We start from the raw sequence: 21,084 nt of genomic DNA on the forward strand, positions 1-21,084 counted from the left end.
TCACCTCGCCGCCGCGCTCTTTTTTTTTTTTTTCCCCATCATGCCCCTATTTCTTCCCGGTCCGTCTCCCGCCTTTTATTGGCGCTCTACATCGCACCTGTCATGTTCCCCGCGCTCGTTTCCATCCATCTTCTTGTCGCTTTCTTAATCCCCTCTCATTTGCTCTCGTACACCCCCCCACAATCCATTCCTGTTCCGAGTGCCACCCCATTTCCGTCCGCTTCCCTCCATTCATCCTGATTCATTCCCGTATCCCAACCATCCCGCAGTTCCCGCCACATAATTCTGTGACGTCACATGATCTTACCAAGGAACGACAAAAAGACATTGAACTCCTTCTGCAAATGGACCTACAAAACGACAAAACTAAGAGTCAAAATTTGCGCGTAAGGGGCACAAGAAAGTCGACATAGCAGAGTGAGAGGATTAAAAAATATAATATATTGATCCAGAAGGCCCGATGACAGCTGTTCACATATTTATGAATGAAATACAGTACGTCAATATCCACCACATCAACACCTGTGCCTTATTCAAATCCACCAAAATCGCTTTAGACTACCTGCGCCAGTATTTAGATGTGGTCTGACTTTCTGCGACCAAATTGTCACTCTGCAGCGAAACAAAAATCAGGATCCACAAAGCATTGGCGTGCCACAGCAGATGCGATGTCTCTGAAAATAGTATTCACGTCAGCCAACTGGTCAACATTCTGCCCAAATAAACATTTGCCATCGTTTATATTGAAGACGTTTCACCTTTCCAATGATCGTTCCTGGCAGTTTCCCAAGCAGACCAGGAAGAAAAAGTCACTCTTAAGTCATTTGCTCCCAAAAACGTAGAAATACGTTCTATTCTAAATGTTTTAAGTGTGCCAAAGACGTATTTATACGTTGCTGTTTTTTGTTTTTGTTTTTTTATGCTAGAGCATGCAGAAGGCTTTGATGCAGCCTCTCAACTGCAGAGAACGGGTGAAGCAATGGTAGTAATTACAAAAATGGCCAGCAGCTGACGGCAGACTATAAGAGATCAACCAGGGCCATGTTAAAACAAGCTGAAGAATGATGAAACTTAGCTGTATTCTAATGCCAATTGCTGCTGATGAAAGAAGAGACTAATCTGTCTTTTGGTAGGTTCCATGTTTTTATAGCAATAGAACACAATATTCTGTGGGCCTTGCAAAATCAGTCAAAATCCAGGAAAACAGCCGGGAGCGGAGGGAAGTGCTTCAGTGAAAATGGCTGCAAGTGAATGTGTGTAATTAACATGCGCTATGATTGCTCAATTAAGATTATCGTTCAAATCAGAATCATCCAATAATATGTTTTTTTTCTGGCTTTGATTGTCTGGAAAGGAAAAGCTCCATTTTTACCTGATTACATTGATCAACAGCAAAAATGATGCAGATTTCAACGTCTTTACTTTTTTTTTCCCCGAGCACATCCGATTTTTGAGATATTTTCATTATTTTTTTTTTTAAGTTTAACTAAAAGCTTGTGCCATTTGGATTTTAACCATAGTCCTGACGTATCGGAACAAAATTCATCCCGTTGCTGAACCTAACCAATCCATCCATCCATTTTCTTGACCGCTTATTCCTCACAAGGGTCGCGGGGGGGTGCTGGAGCCTATCTCAGCTGGCTTTGGGCAGTAGGCGGGGTACACCCTGAACTGTTTGCCAGTCAATCGCAGTGAACCTAACCCCTAATTCCTAAATATTACCAATATATTACTTTTGGGGTGCTTTGTAGGCCCTAGTTCTGTGTAAGTACTCTTATATATATATATATATATATATATATATATATATATATATATATATATATATATATATATATATATATATATATATATATATATATATATATATATATATAGCCACCAAAATCACCCCTTTGCATCTTCCTCCACTTTTGTCTTCCGCACTCTTTTCCCTGTATGGCTCTACCTTGATGTTTCGCAGTCGCCCCCTTCTTTTTATTTGCCTTCCCTCCCTCTCTTATCCGCAGCCTGAGCACAGAGCCCCATGTGTCGGAATCAATTAGGGCTGAGAGCCGTCGCCGCCGCTCTTTCACGGAGGTAAATATTAAACTGCAGCAAGCAGGGGAAAAGAGGGGGATGGACCGAGGGAAGGTGTGGGGAGGGGAGGGGGGGGGGGGGGGGCGGTTAGCCCTCCGTCCCTAATCCACCGCATCGATCAGGCGGGGATGAGGGTAATATATTATTTTGACAAGATACGATCCTCCGACGCGCACCGCTATCCCCGCCGATCGATTTCTTTTTTTTTTTTTCTTTCTTTCTTGCCTTTTCTCCCCCTCAGCGAGAGTGGGACGGAGTTTGTGTGTTAGCCTACTTTGTGTGTGTGTGTGTGTGTGTGTGTATGTGAGGAGGGGCGGGGGGCAATAGGGTAGGCATGCATTTGTGCACTGGAGTGTGGATGCAGGGTGACAATAGGAACAGCATTAGGAAATGTGAGGAAGGCGATGAGGACGCTCGACAAACAAGCCGCTGTCTAAACAGCTAAATCACACACTAAAAAGATGGATGGAGAATGCGGGAATTCCGTTGTTTTCCCCGCTTCCACCTATTGTAAAGTTAAGTGTCCTCCACCCCGACCCCCCCTCAACCCAGCGCGTGGCCCCTCTGCTCGCCTCTCTATCGCTTTGTAAACTGTGTCTAAATGCTAAATTCACGGATCAATTTTTTATTCAACCCCCCCCACCCCTTCCCCGTCCCCGTCCCCTCAAGCCTTCAAGTCATGCTGTCCTCCCATGATGAAGGGTGTCCTACCGGCCTTCTGTCTGCGCGTGTGTGTGTTCAAATGAAGTCCCGCAACAAAAAAGAAGAAGCAGAACATTTGGTCGAAGGAATCAATAGAAAGTGACAGCGTGATACGTTGCAGCTTTTTTTTTTTTTTTGGACAATGTCGACGAGCCGCGCACTTAAGCCGCGATTTTGCGAATCTTGGCAGTACTTAGGTTTGGAGACGCTTTTAAGCCATTACGCTTTTTAACAAAAGCTTTGTTAGAACGCGACAAGCCATCCAGCGGAGCACTTTGCTCCTAAAGACGTCGTGATCGCCGCCTCACAATGTGTTGTTTGCTTTTGTGGAAAATTGCTCCGTAAAATTGCGAATCCGGTAGCGCGGCGGGATAGTGACGAGAACGTCCGCCTCACAGTTTCTGTGGTTCTGTGTTTGACTCTCGGGTTTATGTGTTTTTTTGTTTTTGTTTTTTTTTGCGTTACCTTCTGTGCGGCTTTTCTCCAGATACACCAGCTACCTTCCGCATTCTAAAAACCCGCATCGACACGATGCGCTAGGCTCGAAATGAGCGGCGTCATATCGCAGTTTGCCATTTTGTGCCTCATCAAAACACATTGAAAAGCAAAACTGGGAGTCAAAACATACAGAAGTTTCCAAAAAGCTTCACTGGGCTTGTAAGTCGAGGCTCGAGTTAGCTCAGTGCTACTTACGCTACAGGAGCTAGCTAGCAACGAGCTTCAGCTGGCTACTAGTGCAGCTAAACTTGTTGTGGAGTCGCTCACAAGTCAGTCATCATCACCTCCGTGGCAGTGAATAAACTACCTTTCTGATAAGTATCGTTCTCGCAAAGGGATGATGAGGAACGATGGAGAAGCCATGCTAATCGCTAGGCTAACAGAAGATTGATATGTTAATCAGAATGAAGTGCTTGGATGATCAAGCATAATTTTCACAGACAAATGGCTGGAACCGCGTTATAGTGGAGCTTATCCAACTCTGAACAGCAAAAGAGGCAAATTAGTATGTTTCTGGGCTCTGGTGAGAAAATCTACTCAGCTAAACAGAAACAGAACCGGAAATGAATTATGGTAAGCTAGCCTACGCCGTATGTCAACCAGGAGGAGTGGCCTATAATCTTATAAGTATATTAATATAGCTTAAACTATTTATAATATCGGTAATGTTATTTGTTTTCCTAATAGACTCCCGAGTGTTTGATTTCCAATAAATGTTCTCAAAATGACATTATAGTCGCTATAATGCGCAACAGAAAATGGATGGACGCAAGTCCCCTGTGGAGAGGAACGTCAGCGTGGCTTGTAAAAGCAAGCCACAAAAATGCTGCTTTAAAGGATCTATAAAAAAAAAAAAATGAGCACAACAAAGTTGGGAATCAAATAAAACGCAAGTAAGAGAGATCAGTCGATCAAGTCGTAACTCGAACGCCAAGGTCAACCTGCTGGTTCAGGACGACGTTGTGAATCGACGGACGGAGACATTTTGATTGTTGGGGAAACTGCACCATTCGTGTCGCAGTGAGTCAAATTTTAAAAAGTCTGATGATGGGCTCTGAAACCGACAATTTGCGTGTCTTTTTGGTCGTGGAGAGTAGGAAAGTGTTATTTCTAGCCGTATCTAGGTGGGGAGAACCCATTTGTGAAAACTACGCATGCGCTACATTCGAGCGGACACCCGAAGCAGCTATTGAAATATTTGGTAAGCTAATGCTGTCCTAGCAACAGGAATTTTTGGCTATCTAATGCTGGCCGGCTAACGGGAGCTAAAGAGAGTTTTCAAGTTTGAATACAGAACCGGAGAGACGAACTAGCTTAGAGCTAGCTAAGGCAAGGCTAAAAGCAACATAGATTGATTTAAAATGGGACCAAAGAGAAAAAAAACATCCTTTTTTGCCATTGGCCAGGTAATGGCACATGATCCTGGAGGTTTAAGTAAATTATTTTAAACTAAAAAAGGTTAGCCAGTCCATGTGTATGCTACGTCAATGTGCCGGCATAGGCTACACTCTGACGTGCTTGAGTAAGATCAGTGAATGTGGTTTTGTAAACAAATGATCAAGATAAAGTGCTGTATCAGTACACTCCACCCACCATTTTGATCTAAATGGATTTTTCATTTGTTGGACTATGACGTGTTTTTCAGCAAAAGTGTATTGATGAACCCATTCAAGTTGATTTGGTCGTTTGGTGGCTAACGTCAATACGAATAGCGAATGCGGATCTTTGGTGCGAGTTCAAGATGCAAGTTACTCAGGATAGGCTATGTTTAAACTATTAAATTTAATTAAAAAAAAATAATTTAATTACAACTGGAATGAGTTTATTGTTTTTTGACAAATTTCATGTACGAATAATTAGGGATGTAATGATATCCAAACAACACAACACAATACAATATTATCACGATATGAAGGCCACAATACGATAATTATCACGATGCTGTGGGGAGGTTGGCGATACAAAAAAAAAAAAAAAAGGTCACAATATTGTAAAAAAAAAAAAAAAAAAAAAAAAAGCTCATACTAAAAAACAAAACAAAAAAACATACAATATTAACAACCAACAATCTCTCATGGTACTTAATATTGAGGCACTTACTTGCTAATACACGCACATTGAGTTCCTCCACATATTGACTCGGTTCACAAGCATATTATGTTCCCCTTCATCTGACCATTCGCGTGGATTTTAAACATAGAAGGGCCAAAACATGCCTTGTGAAAATTAAACACTAAAAAGGTAGCCACCAGAGGGTGCTAGTACTGCACAGATGGAAATCAACTTTTTTTTTTAACAGATGTGCTGCTTTTGGTCAAATGGTCCCGACCTATGACCTTTTCATGGTTCCAAACAGCATGTAATATGTTTTAATGTGTCAAAAAAAAAAAAAAAAAAAAAAAAAAGCACTAATATCGGCCCACTGTTCCGAGGCTAGTAAACTTTATTCGCTACTAGCTTAAATATCTTGTTACTCAAGTTCCACCCACCGCCACCCTTCAGCTCACCACCGGCGGGAAAATAGTAGACTCTGAGACGACGACATCATACGTTTTGCTCTCACAACCCGTTTTCCGACCGACTTCTCGTCTTTCGTTGCGTCCGGCCTTTTGCTCCCATTGTGGCATTTTCTGCCACTTTGAAAGAGAGTCCGTATTGCATCCCCCCACCAAGTCACCCCCCCGCTGCGAGTTAGACTAGCCTGGGCCGGGGAGAAAAGCTGGTTTTGAGGGGGGGGGGGGGGGGGGGGGGGGGGGGTGAGAGAGAGAGAGAAGAGAGAGAGAGAGAGAGAGAGAGAGAGAGAGAGAGAGAGAGGTCAAGGTGAGCTCTAATACACTATTGATCGGCCCCAATTGAAAACCTGATGGAAATTTTACCTCCCTCCCCTCTGTTCCTCCTCATCTCTGTGTGACCCCCCCCCCCCCCACACACACACACTCGCACCCCCACTTTTCCTCCATCCACCTCTTTTTGCTTCCTCCTCTTCCGCTGAATGTCTCTCTCCACCACGCCGTCTTTTAATCACGCTCTTCGTCTCTTCCACTTCTCTTCTTCTCTTTAAATCTTTCCCCATCCCTCCCCGCAGTTTCTGTCACACCCTCACCCCCCCCCCCCAACGCATCTCCTCCTCCTCTGAGTGTGCATCAGATGGTCCATTTCTCACTAACCCAGTGCATATTGATCCCCGTGGTAGTGGCATGCGGGGCGAGGAGCTGCAGTGTATTAAACGCCACAAACGCTTTGGACGCGGGGGCCCCGGGTCCGGTCGGCGGCCGGACGCGGCGGGGCTCCGTCGATAGCCGCTGCCGCCGCCTCCTCCTGTCAGCAGCGGCCAAATGGCCTCTCAATCTGACACCAGCACCACTCAACCGCTCAGGAAAATGAAGCCTGGTCTTCTTGACGGGCGGATGAGCCGTTGAGTGCCGCGCGAAGGTTATAGCCGATTAGCATCATTTAACGCTAAAGTCAATGCGGTTCCGTTCTTTTAACGCTGCCGTGACGCATATCGCAAATTTGCCTCTTAAAAACAAAAATTAAAAAAAAAGTGCAATTCATTGGAGCTATGCAGTGCAAGTAATAAATACCGCATCAACAATTTGTCAGAAGCAGCCTAGCGAATCACACATACAAATACATAAAACGTAACCTTTCATCTGCTAGCTCAATGCTAATGCTAACATGTAATGGAAAACGTGCATATTAACCTTTTTTTTTTTTTTTTTTGAGAGCTCAGTATTGTTCATTCGGCAGTCTTACCGATTCAACATGTCATCTCTTTTTTTGTGTATGTGCATGTGCATATATGCGTGCGTGCGTGCATGTGAGTTTGTGCTCATTAATTCACCTGAAACCTGTTAAATAAAACCCCATACCCTTCACCCATACCGGATACTTCATACCCATACCGGAGTCTCGCCAGAGTCGTGAAGTTGTCAGGAGACCAGAGGAAGGATCAAAGGAAAGAAAGAAAGTGAAATCCAGCACCACCCAGACGCCACCTGCCACCCACAGGGTTACAAAACCAAAATCTTTCACCAAACCCAGATATCTCTAAATTACAACAGATTAGGGAGTTTTCAAGAGACCAGAGGAAAAACTAAAGAAACGAAGGAAGGATAGATGAAGCGGGGTGAGATCCACACACGTGCATATCAACTTTTCAGCAATTAATATTTGAATACGAACGGCAGAAGACTGTATTTAGGAATTTAGCAATACTCGGTTGGACATATATTCTTTATCATCTGCAAGGAGCTGACATCTGATTGTCTTATATTGCCCCCTGGTGGCTAGGTCGGGCAGTTGTTCAATGGCCATTCATGCAAAGTGAGATGAAAATTATTTAATCAGTTTTATAATTATTACATTATGTCATTACTATTTGCTTTCCTTAAATAAAATATCACACAGTGCTATTTTTCTATTTTTTTCATGGCCATTTCACCGGGAAAGATGATTTGAGATACAAGTGATTTGAGCTATGAGATTGGTCATGGAATGAATTACATTTGTATATCAGGGCATTACTGTTTTACTTTGGCGCCATCTTGTGGCATCTTGCTTGCATGGAACTAGGTTGATGTGAATTGAGGAGCTTCACCGCTACATTCGGTGAACTCAACATATCTCACAATACACGTTCAATAATCATGCCCAAAAATGGACATGATTAAATAAACCCACAGCCGTTGCTTTCTGTAGGCATAGAAAGCAGGATTAAAGAGGATTTGACGTTCAATAACTTTCAGCAAAAAAAATCGGGCTGAGCTGAGTTCTTAAATAGTATGCCACCATCTAGTGGCTGATAGTGGAATTACACCCAAAATAAACATGAAACTCGAACCTGCGACAGATGTGGTTTCCTGTATTTTAGTTTGTGTCATTATTTACACGTTTTTCGTCCCACAGCCCAAACAATGTGTGAGTGCCTGTAAACAAAGCGAGGCCTCAACAATGGCGAAGACACAACATTACTCTCGCACTTAACAAGGCGTGGCGACGCCTCGCCGAGTCTAAGCGGAGTCGGCCGCTATCACGCGTTGTCAGATAAACGCGCGAGGAGCGGCACCTACGTGTGCGTTTGATTTATGTACCGTTTGTGTCGGTGTCACGCCGGCGCTCGGCTATCGCCGCGTACCATCTCCCAATAGACACAGCGGCGCTACGGTGGCGAGGGGGGACCCCCGTGTCGACAGCACGGGCGATACACATCAGGAACATGAGAGCGCGGATTGCGGCGGGGAGGATCGGTGTCCTTTCAGAGACCACTTTGTCCTTCACTTGTTGCCTTTTGTCCTCCTTTTAACCTTCATTTTGAACATTAATGTTAACCATCATGCAAGTGTGACGTTCTCCCACCATCTTTTTTTTTTTTTTTTAAGATTCAGGTATGTGGTTGTGATTTTTTCCTGATTTTTTTTTTTGAACAGTTAATTATTTTTCACCTCTTATTTATATTGGGTGTAATTTTACTGTCGACCACTAGATGGTGGCACATTTATTTAGTTTAAGATGGTGTTCATTTGAAAGAAGACAAATGAAAAGCAGCTGTAAGTTTATTTTATGTGCATCTTTGGGCATGGTTTCAGATGTATATTATGATATAAATTTATTAGTTTGAAAATCGGAATTTGTTTCCTTGAACGGTACTGTTGAGTTGTAACTGTTTGTACAATATTTTTGTGTTATCTGGCGCGCTTGTCCTACCCAGACATAAAAATAAAGTGCCGTAAATATTATAAAAACATGAGTATTTAAATAAGATATTTCTATATCATGGATTTCACGTATTGCAGGGGCGCTGTATACTTGTGTAATCCCCCTCGCAAGTGGGAAAGGCGAGCCACAGTTTTTGAATGCTGGCAGAGCAATAAAACAATCACACGCACACACATACACACACACGTACATAGGCTGCTGTTGGTCACTGCTCACGCCGAGAGACTCACGCGTGCTTGCCGATGTGACCCTACCAAGCCCCGCCTCTTAAAGGGAAATGCCTGCACACATTCCATACGCTGAAAACGCTGGTCAAAAATGACCCGATTTAGGTCAAAAAGGGACCGACCCAACTTTTTGGGTTATTCAATTGACTCAAAAGAGTTGGGTCAAAAGAACAACCTGCAAAATAAGCCAAAATTATTTAATTTGAACCAACTTTTTGGGTTAAATAATTCAAAAAGTTGGCCTAGTTCATTTTTGACCCATTTCAGTTAGGTTAGTCAATGAACTCAATTGAATTGGGTCAAATAAATAACTCACAAAACAACCAAAAAATTGGTTGCTTTGTGGGTTATTAATTTAATTTGACCCAACTTTTTGGGTTAAATAACTCAAAAAGTTGGCTTCGTTCATTTTTGACCCAATTCAGTTGGGTTAGTCAGTGAACTCAGTTGAATTGGGTCAAATGAATAACCCAGAAAATGACCAAAAAATGGGTTGCTTTGTGGAATATTAATTTAATTTGACCCAACTTTTTGGGTTAAAAACAGTAACTCAGTTGGGTTGGTTTATTTTTGACCCAATTCAATCAGGCTAGTCAGTCAATTAACCGAAAAAGTTGAGTCAAATGAAATGAATAACCCACATGGTGGGATATTCACTGAACTAACTGAAAAGTTGTGTTGTTCATTCTTGACCCAATTTGGGGTTGTTTTTTTTGACCGAAGCGATTGCATGGTCGTGCGTGTTCCTTACAAACACGCTTTCCCGCCTGGCCCGACCTCGCCGTTCCCGCCCTCGTCATCCATTTCTTTCTCCTCCGAGGAAGGAATCAGTCTCACCTTAATTGCTCTTAAATCGGATTAATGACTGAGCGGGGGACAAGTTGACTTCATCCCTCTTCTGGTAAGCCCCTCCCTCTCTCCCTCGCTCGCTCGCTTCACTCTCGTATATCACTCACACAGCGACAACCACAATAATAAGATGTAAGGTAAGGAATCTGTCATAAACACCATCAAGAGTTGCACTTCTCGTTCCGTCACTCTAAACAAAAGTAACCCCATTATGGATCAAAAAATGGACTGATCCATTTTAATGGGTCCATTTGACCCAACTTTTTGGGTTGTTTTATACCAAATGACCCACTTTTTTGACGCAAGTTGTCATGATTAGGGTCATGCAAGGGTTATGTTTGGGTCATGACCGTGAGGTCAAGTGTCTGTTTTGAACTGATGTAATCAGCATCTAGTTTCAACTGGTAATACGCTATGTGATGTCACCTGTTTTCTAGGTTTGGTCATGTGACATTCACAAGCTGAGCTGTGATTGGTTACCTGAGCCCTTGTGATATGATTTTCAGTCAACAGCAAGTTGTAAAATGTGTTTTTAAAAGTAGTAATTGTACATGAAAAATAATGAAAATATCAAATTTTATTATAGGCAAAATATAAATTTTTGACTGACAAAAATGGCTAAATAAGTAAAGCATCCCTTTAAATATTGTGCGCAAGGAATATGCATTTTTTTAAACTAAAACTAATACTGAAACTAACTAAAACTAAACTCAAACTAAGCATTTATTAACTAAAACTAATAAAAACTAACAGAACCACCCTGAAAACTAATTAAAGCTAACTCAATAAAAAAACAAACAAACTCAAAACGAAATCAAAACTAACTAAAATGAAAAATTCCAAAATGACAGTGGGCAAAGAGCCACATGCTGCTTCACCACGTGTAAAAATGATACTGCCACACTTTACACTAAGCACTGAGAAATCTTGTGGTCCCAAACGCACCATTATAGTCCGAATGTTTCAAATGACAGGAGAAGAAAGAAGCCACATATTGCGTCACCAAGCTAAAAGCGAGCTGTCACGCTTACTTGCACGTATCAAAAAAAAAAAAAACATTGAGCAGCTTCACGACCACCAACGTGCAATTGTGTGCAGTTGTTTGGAAGTGTATACTCAAAAAACAAAAGGAAGAAGGGGACCAGTCTGTTGGATAAAAGAAAAAAAAAATCTCATTTTCCTGTTGGTTGCACTCAGCTGCAGGCTGCCTAAACGCGCCACACGACACCTCCAAACCTCGCACAGATTTATTTATTTATTTTTTTCCCTTTCAGCTCGGAGCTGTATTAGCAACAGCGCCCCCTGGAAAGAAGTAGCGTCACCGATCAACATGAAATTCGGTGGACGCGTCTTTCAGGACAGGACGTACGACAACAATCTCAAGGATTTGTGCCCCCGCTTTGAAATGGAGGTCGGCCATTTTGGTTTGGAGCAACTGTTTGGTGGAAACATATAAAGGTGTCTGTTTGGAGGGAAGTTGTTATTAGACAGTACAAGACAGACAGACGGATGTACTTGACATGGATGTCTGCAAAGAACAGCACTGACATCTCAGCTCACTCACAGAGGATAAAGAACACGTGACTGAGTACTGTTGTACTAAATCACCGTCAGTCAAATATCAGTTGCTTAAAGCGTTATGTATGCATTTTTTCAACAGTTACATGTTATATTTAATGATTATCATTGTTTTTTTTTAACGACTTTTAGGGTTTATTATTGGTTTTAAACTTAGCAATTTAATCGGGCTCAGTTATATGTGCCTTTTTTGCTATTCGTTGCCAGTCCCTATTAGGAGTGTGACGATATATCGATATCGCGATAAATCGTGATACTCGATAGATTGATTATCGATACGTCTACGCGATATTTGAAGTTAATATACAGCCACTATAAAACGGCTCCATTGTTCACGACTTATTGAGCAATTACTTGGCGGGCCACTAGGGGGAGCGCCTATTTTCATATATATATATATATATATATATATATATATATATATATATATATATATATATATATATATATATATGTATATATGCATTGCTGTAAAATACAAAAGCACAAAATTGTGGTTTTTTTTTTGTTTTTTTGTTTTTTTTAGTATGAGCTAATTTTTTTTACAACATTGTGACTTTTTTTTTTCAATATCGTCAACCCCTCCACAATATCGTGATAATTTTCATATTGTGACCTTCATATCGTGATATGTTATCGTGATGTTTGGATAGCGTTACGTCCCTAACCTAAAGCCATTCCTAAATGTTGAGTTCATTGCTTCATAGAAGGAAAGCGCCGTTAAAATGTTACAGGTGTCCTGAAAAAATATTTACATATATGTTAGCATGAATGTCACTGTTTTGCTTGATATGACATTTACCATTTTTTTAACGGAAAAAGGCACAATCACACTTTTTTTCTGGTGAAAGAAGAGAGTCTATTTTTTTCATTTTGAAGACTTAGATCTAAAAAAACAAACAAAAAACACCTGTGGTTCTTGAAAAATCAGTCACCGTGCTCTAAAATGGACGACACTATACACTAGTGATGATGAGTGGAAATGGCTGCCATCCAACGAGTCAAGCTAGCGAACGATAAGCTAAGCTAACGCTAAATGTTTTGCTTGTCATAACGCAACAACGTCTTGCTTTCTGAGCTCGCACAGTTCAACAAACTCCACCTGCTCACCTCCGGGATGAAGAAGACGATTTATCGGCCGGCCCGCTTCAAAAAACGCCCGCGAGGGACGGACGATAAGAGCGGCGGCGGGGATTTGTCAAATTGCGCGGCCATTGATTAAGTGACCTTTCACGCCTCGCAGACACTCCGCCAAACGCTGATGGCGGAGATAGATGGAACGATGCCGCTCTTATCGTCGCGCTACAAGTTTGTACTTATGCGCCGACAACAAGTAAGGAGCTGGGGGGTGATCCCCCCCCCCCCCCCCCCCAACAATCTTCTCCACTGTAACAGGTAGTGAAGAAGAGCACAACCAGTAATGATGGCTGAATAATGAATAGCGAGATGCATATTTGAAGACCAGCCGAGGGGATCATAGCACACAGGAAGACTTACAGGAGGGTGGGGGTAAGAAGGGGGTTAGCATGTTTTTGGACACGAGTGAGTGACGTTTGAGTCACTTGACGACAAGCAGCGGTTTGCCGGCTAACAAGCAATTCTTCAAAAAACGAAGTTTCGAGTTGTCCAAGTTGAAGTTTACTCGAAAACTAAAACATCAAAGACGATTACACGTCATGTACTTCATTAAAATCACGGCATACGTTTGCCTTTGAAAAGTCCGCTTAGCTTAATGCTAACAAACGACGCACAACGCCATTGCCGCGCTAACAGTTAGTTAGCATCGATGTGGCGGTGTTTCCCAATCGATATTTGAACACAAAGGGAGCTGAGTTGCTCATGTAGACAAATTCCACAATACTCACATGCATAAATTCTTTATCTTCTGCATAAAAAAACGACTAATGTTAGCGACTGTGGTTTAGCGAGCCACCAGTTGCGAAACCGAGCAACTGGATTAACAAAATGTTCCGTTTTTTTACATTCTATTTATGTATGTTAAGATTGTAAAGTACAATTTAATTTCACCATGATGACAGTTTGAATATGAAGACCGTGCTTAATAAATATTGCAGAAAAACCCTCCTTAGTATTTGATTAAAATATAATACAGAAAAAGGTAATTATACAAGGTAATACACAAAAATGGAGGGAATCCACCTGTCACATATAAATTTAAATATTTTTGGGGTGGATTAAAATATGTATTGTATATAATTGAGAATTATTATTATTATTATTATTTGTTTTTTATTTTTTGAGTCTGTAGTGGGGTTTTTTCTTTGTCTAAATATACATAAGTACAGCAGTCCAATCAATAATTGTAACTTTACCAGAATCTTTTTTTTCTTTTTTTTCTTTTTTTTACATTATCTGCACTTCTCCATCTTACACCACCACTCACAAATGTCACAAAAAAATACTAATTTAATATTAACTTTCTCCTATTTCTTGATATATATTTTTGCCAATAACCATAGTGGGTATAAATAATTAAAAATAACACCTCAGCAGTAGATTTTTCTTTTGGGATGAGGTCAAAATATGAAGTTAGAAAACGTTGAGGGAAGCAAGAAATTGAAAACTGTAATTTAAAAAATAAAATTCGTGTTCATACAGTATACTGTATATTTTCATAAGGTGCTTTTCCCAGTCATGTTTGTTGAAATAATTCATGCACATCTAATTGATTTATTTCTTGTTTATTTATGGGTTGTTTTTTTTTTGAGTTTATATGCAATTTGGCAGTTCCCTTTGTACTACATTGCAGGTCTTTACTTCCTTTTTTAGGGACATACTTAAATGCATGGAAAATGAGATGCCACAAAATTTTGCTTATTAAAACATTGTGACCAAGTTTGTGGCTTTCGAAACACATTCCACAATTTTTATTTTTATTTTATTTTTTTACAATTGCACTCCAAATGGTCTCAAGCTGCATTCAATGTTGAATTATTTACACTTCCTGTCGTCTTACCTTGACATTTCTAAAGCGGATTAACAACATTTTGTCGTGATCGATGTCGAGACAAAACAGCGTTTTTATTTATTTATTATTTTATTTTTTTTTATTTAGGTGAAAATGACGATTTATAGGGAAATGTGTCCTACCTGCCTTTGCTCCTGCTGGTCGCCCCGCCTCAGCGATGCACCTGAGGCCGAAGCCCGACCGCCGTCTGTGGGCCTCGCACGGGGGGGAGGCGCTAGCCGCTTCGGCTCGGTTCGGATCAGGCTCGACAAACTTCGGCGTCTCGAAAATCGGAAGAAAAAAGAAAAGACAATCACACTTTTATACGACAAGGTAAAATTCGGTCAATCGAGAGACCAAAAAAAAAAAAAAAAAAAAAAGGGAAATTATTTTTCGGCGCTGTAAATAATTAAATGTTTGTACGTTTAATGTGAAAATTATTGTCAGTAAATTACTTCAATTAACGTTTTACTATTTTTTTTTTGACAGATTAAAAAAAACTTTTTAAAAATATTTCAACTTTGCATTTAAAACTTGTAAGGAACCATTTAGTCTAATTGTTTTTTTGTTTTGTTTTGCATAAAAAACAGCACACGTGAAAAGTGATAAAGAATCTATTAAAAATATGTATACGAGTTCATCTGTTTGAATCGATTATTCTAACTCTAGTCTGATTTTGTACAGCTCACTTATGATGTTAAATAATATGACATCATTTTATTTTTTTATTTTTTTTGGTCCAACAACAGATCGTTGTGCTGTCTTCAAATGTTTGATGAAAAACATCAAGGTTGTTACTGCCAGGGCCAGTCTGAAATCCATTTCCTCATTTTCATAATTATTTTTCCTGGCCAAGGGAAAAAAAAAAAAAAAAAAAGTTTCGGTTCGATTATTTAATTTATTTTTCGGATATTTTTTATGTTTCTCTCGCCACAGGAAATGAAAGCGTGAGCGCGTATTCTTATTTGCGGGCCTCCCGACTGTCTTGTTTGTGTAAATACGCGCTCGGCCTGCAACAATTTCCAGCAGGCGCTAACCAGCCGCGCTTTCGTCACGTGACACCGCTCAGGCAACAGCTCAAAAGGCGCGGGAAAGGAAGATGATGATGATGATGATGATGATGTTTCCATGAATTCAAGTAACAAATAACCCGCCAAAAGAAAACGAAAAATAAGACGCAGAAGAATGAAGGCCTCTAATGGGGGAAAAAAACAACAACGAATGAGCGCCGGGTAATAACTTTAAAGTCAGTTTGTAACGCAAAACAATCGCAGTCAAAACTAAAATTATTGTCAAATGAATGCGAAAATTGAATTCAAATAGAAAAGTCGATTTTTTTTATTTTATTTATTTTTTAGTCCGGCTAAAATGTCTTATTCTGCTCCATGACAGCTTCCACAAATAAAACCATGATTTTTTTAAAGGCACTACAATAATTAAAGGCCGCAAATATCAGCAACAATATTGCTCGATCATTCGTTCGTTTTTATTTTTGCTTGAATTTCAATTCATCCCCAACTGATTTATACAAGAATGTGTTGGAATTATGCAATTTGCATTTGCATTGCCTGCCTTCAAAACATGTTCTAACGAAAAATCCATAACAATAATAATAATATGAATAATAATAATAATAACGCATTTGTTGATATGCAATTATGATAATGACTGAATTTGCTGCGCGTTATTTGCCAAAATAAAATAAAAAATAAAGAATAATTTGCCATTTTCTGATATAAATTCACTTTATAAATTATTTTTATTATTATAAATTCAGGTTCTGGCCAAACTATATAGCAGGCTGATGAAAAGTTGCTTATTGACACCGTGCGCGTGCGTGTGTATTCCAGAAGAGGAAAAAAAACAAAAACATCAAGAAGAAGAAGCCGGACTGTGGATTGAGTGCATCCATTGATTGGCCTCTTCATCTGCAATAGTTACATGCGTGTATCGATCGGCAAACACTGTTTATCTGCACGTATGCCGACACAAATCGTTGACGGGATCACACACGCACAAACAAACAAACACACACACACACGGAATGTTTCATGCATATGTATCAAAACGTCTGATAAACAAACAGAAGGCAAACATCCAAATATTCTTTTTTTTTTTGGGCGTCCAATCCCACGAGGTAAAATATATAAACAATATCCACGCTGAGTGGGTGAGAGGTGACTTGGGAAAAAAAGTTGTGCAGCCACACACACACAAAAAAAAAAAACATTCAGAAATGAAACATTAACACGAGAAAGGCACGAAATGTTTGTTTTGCGCGCTCCATGTGCGCGCGCATGCTTAATTGACTGATTGATGCAAGGCTGCGTGGAGGTGAGCGCTCCAACAAATGGAGGCACTTAAAAGAGGCTAATCCGGGCCAAGGCGGACGAAGAACCCAACGCACCCTCCCCCGCTACATGCCCCTAATTATTAGCATGAATGTAAACGCATCCGATCCCCCAAATGAAAGCGATTCGGAATCGTGCGCAAATTACGCGCAACTTTTCCCCGTTCCTTCAAAAAAACGAACCACGCACAAAGTAAACACTCGAAATAAAAGACGCGTCCCACGCCGATGCCTCCGCACATCCAAAACACGCGTGACGCTCCACTCGGACTCACTCGCAACTTTTTCCTGACGCGCACAAAACGGAAGCGACGCGAGAAACGACCATAAAGCGAACGAGGTCAGGCGTGCGCGCGGGCGCGGCGAAAAAGGTCAAACTCACCTGCAGTTTTTGGGCTTCTGTTTTTTTTTTCTCTCTCTCTCTCTTTGTTGTTTCTTTCTTGTTTTTATTGTTATTTTTTTGTGGGGGAGTGAAAGTATGAGCAAAGCTGTCAGTCCATCCGAGCGCGCGCGCCGAGAGGTAACACTCGACTAGCAAACCTGCATGAACCCGCCGAGGACAGCACATGCACGGGAAGGCGAGAGATGCGGCCAAGGAGGAGGAGGAGGAGGAGGTGGAGGTGGAGGAGGGGGGAGTGGATGGATGGATGCGAGGAGGAGGAAGTGGGGGTGAGGAGGATGGACCGCTCTCTCTCTTTCTCTCCCTCTCTCTCTCCTACGCGCGTGCGCGTGTGCGTGTGTGTGTGTAAGTAGTTAATTAGTAAATCCCCATCCGCGGTGCCTCGGGTCGGTTTGTTTTCCCCGGTCGACAAGCCGAGAGGAAGGAGAATTTGAAGTAGGATTCGACCCGTTTCCGCTCCCGTGTCTCATATATGAGGCCGGCAAGTGTGTGTGCGTGAGTGAGTGTGTGTGTTTCCCGCCAGTATTGCCCTTCCAAAATGCCCCGTAGGGGACGTTTGAAGTTGTAGGTTCAAGGCCCCCCAAAATGAGCGGCTTGCTTGGAGGGCATTTTACTCCCTTTTAAGGCTGGTACCGCTCCACAGTCATTTCGTCGAAAAGGCTGTACAATAATTCTATCTGATAGGACGAAGCGACATTCTACACGCTTGTTTTAACCAATCACGGCCACTGGTGAAAATTTCGTGTTCTTGTCGAAAGGGGGGCAAAGCACGAACATCTTACCAGCTAGAAAAGTCACGAAGCACCCTCTCGCTGTTCAACATTCAACAAGGAAATGGTGAGTCATTCTGCGAGAACACAATTACAGCGTCCATTCGCCCATGTTAGGTTTGTTTGTTAGCTCCGGCGTCGGCGCTGACTTCCTGGTTTCTTCACATTTACATATCCCGCCCCCAAACACAATGTCGCTCTGTGATTGGTCCGAACGGTGTGATCAGCGGAAGCGGTACAAGATGTATTCTCCGAAGTTTGTGAACTCACAAATACCGCGATAATTCATCTTGCGAGAGCAAGTTAGGTTTTAGCTTCTTGCGGAACATTTTAAAGTAACTGATGGTAGGTAGTTGGTTGTCTTTTATTTTTTATTTTCTTTCCTTGTTCATATGTTGTTGTTTTTTCAATGTGTGTGTATTCACAAAGAAAAGATTTTTCTCTGTGTCATGTTTTAGGGCATCCCACACATTTTCTATCGGATTTTAGCCTGGGTTTTAATTGGGATGCACTGCTAAGCACACGACATGTAGCTTAGCCTAGCAGAGTACAAGACACCCGGTTGTTTACCGTCCACTTGGACTCGCCGATGGCTGGATATGCCAGTTTTATCCGGCCTTCGGTTGGAAACAAATCTTTGGCGTGTCTTCCATGGCTGTACTGCTTTTGAAGAAGTGCTTCTTTGTTGAAAGGTGAAATTCCACCGTTGATGTCCGCAGTGGGACGCGATAATTCCTCGTGAGTTCTTTGTTGTCATTCATTCAAAATGTATTTTATGCACGCGATACGTCACGATCACGTATGTGACTGTCCGAAATGCCCGATACAGTACTTAACGCAAAAATATTCATAAAAAGTGCTTTAAAATCATAATTGCTCAACATAAATTGGCATTTTTTTTCAGGGAAGAGTTGAAATTAAGCATTTCACACAATAGTTGGTTAGTTTTTCATAAGTCTTGTGTTCCTTTAAGTAACAAAATATTCAAATAAAAGAAAAGCCACTAGGCTGTATTAGAAGCAGTTGTCTTGGCTTGCTTCTGTGCAAAAGAGGTCACAAAATTTAGTGATGGGAAAATGAAGCTTCATGAAGCACTTGCAATATTTTTCCCTCCTCTAGATGGTGCTATTGGATTAAAAGGTAAAGGCTAGGGTAATGAAATTGCTTAAATTTCCACTGCATCTTTCAAACCAGTGTGGCATTTAAAGGAGTCAAAAAAAATTCAAAAGTGCTTCATGAAGTTTCATTTGTCCATCACGAGTCACAAAAATGGAGGAAAAAGTTTTAAAATGGGTCTTGGTCTCATTTTTTTTTTGAATAGCAAAAAAATCCTGCCATTTGAATAAGGGGTGTGTAGACTTTTTGTATCCACTGTATTTTTACTTTTTGGGTCATTTTGTTTGGAAACACTTGTATTTTTACAATCTAACTTTTTTTTCAAGCAAAAAAAAAATGTGTCAAGATTCAACTTAAAATATGTTTGAAATTAAATATATTGTGATACCATGTAACTTTTAAACTATGTTTACATTATTGGTGGAGGATTCCTGAAAGCAAAAAAATAAATAAATAAACAAAAACAAAAAAAAACGGACAGGGAATGTGGGACTGCTTGTTGGACAGCTGCCAGTTGGCTTTTCAAACGTCAAACAAGCATGAGTGGAAGTGTTTGTGTGTGCGCGTGAAATCCTTAAACGCGGCTAACGAGAGGTCGAGCCCCGTAGCGGCTGCAGGCTTTTTTTTTTCTTTTTTTTTCCCCAGCTTTCACGCAAAACTCTGCGCCGCGTTGGCTTCCAATGCGTCAGACGATGAGGAGAAGTGGCCGTCATCGACCCTGCCCGCCCTCAACGCACTTTAATTGTTGAATTGATCGCCAATGGGCCGCTCCATAATCGATTGGGTAAACCCGCAGAAGTCACTTGAGCGCACAGCTAGAGTTCTTATGACAAGCGGGATCAGACGGACGGAAGAGCAACGTGGGGATTTGTGGACTTCGAGTTGTGCACAAACACAAAAAACACAAATTGTTAATTAAGTTGAACGTATTTATTGAAACGCAATTCATCAACATTTTACAGTGTAAACATGTCCGAATGAGCCAAACTATTTTTCATTGGGAGTCACTTGGGCACAAATTGACCGTTTGGAAGACAAGAAACAAGATAAGAAATTATAATAAGAGATACAATTGAATTAAAAAAAAAAAATGCGATATGTGATCGTGAGCTCCATTGTTCATTACTTATTGAGCAATTACTTAACGGGCCACTAGGGGGAGCTGGCAGGGAAATGGATGCAAGTCTTCAGGCGAAGAAGACTCAAAGAAAAGAAAGAAAGAAAGAAAGAAAGAAAGAAAGAAAGAAAGAAAGAAAGAAAAGGAAAGAAAAAAGAAAGTTGGAAGGAAAGAAAGAAGGAAAGATGGAAAAAAGAAAGTTGGAAAGAAAGAAAGGAAGATATAAAGATAGAAGGAAAAAAGAAAGATAGAAGTAAAGAAAGAAAGAAAGAAAGAAAGAAGGAAAAATGAAGGAAAGAAAAAAGAAAGAAAGAAGGAAAAAAGAAGGAAAGAATGAAAAAAGGAATGAAATAAAGTTGGAAAGAAAGAAAGGAAGATATAAAGATAGAAGGAAAAAGAAAGATAGAAGGAAGGAAAGAAAGAAAGAAAGAAAGAAAGAAAAAAGAAAGAGAAAGAAGGAAAAAGGAAAGAAAGAAGTAAGGAAGGAAAAAAGAAGGAAAGAGAGAAAGAAAGAGAAAGAAAGAAAGATAGAAAGAAAGATAGAAAGAAAGAAAGATAGAAAGAAAAAGGAAATTAAAATCCCCCCATGCATTTCAATATGTGTCAATTATCCGCCGATGTTTGCAGGCCCACCTGGTCACTAACCAGCATAGACTGTAAATAAGAACAACAAATTTACGATACATTTATGAATAACATTAAAAATTCCTGA

General features: G+C 40.7%; 1 protein-coding gene across 5 annotated transcripts in view; it reads right to left on the minus strand.

Annotated features, from left to right (window-relative positions):
- erfl1 (Ets2 repressor factor like 1) overlaps nt 1-21,084 on the minus strand; it is a 118,331-nt gene that overhangs the window by 37,541 nt on the left and 59,706 nt on the right. For 2 of the 5 annotated variants that reach the window (XM_077527311.1, XM_077527310.1), the window contains one exon: nt 14,763-14,901. The gene's annotated coding sequence lies outside the window, so the exon portion shown is untranslated. Of the gene's footprint in view, nt 1-14,762; nt 14,902-17,351; nt 17,485-18,151; nt 18,271-21,084 lie in introns of those variants that run through there. The other 3 variants (XM_077527312.1, XM_077527316.1, XM_077527313.1) reach the window with 3 other exon arrangements.

This window comes from Festucalex cinctus, chromosome 7 (genome assembly GCF_051991245.1).
Source record: "Festucalex cinctus isolate MCC-2025b chromosome 7, RoL_Fcin_1.0, whole genome shotgun sequence".
Lineage (NCBI taxonomy): Eukaryota > Metazoa > Chordata > Actinopteri > Syngnathiformes > Syngnathidae > Festucalex > Festucalex cinctus.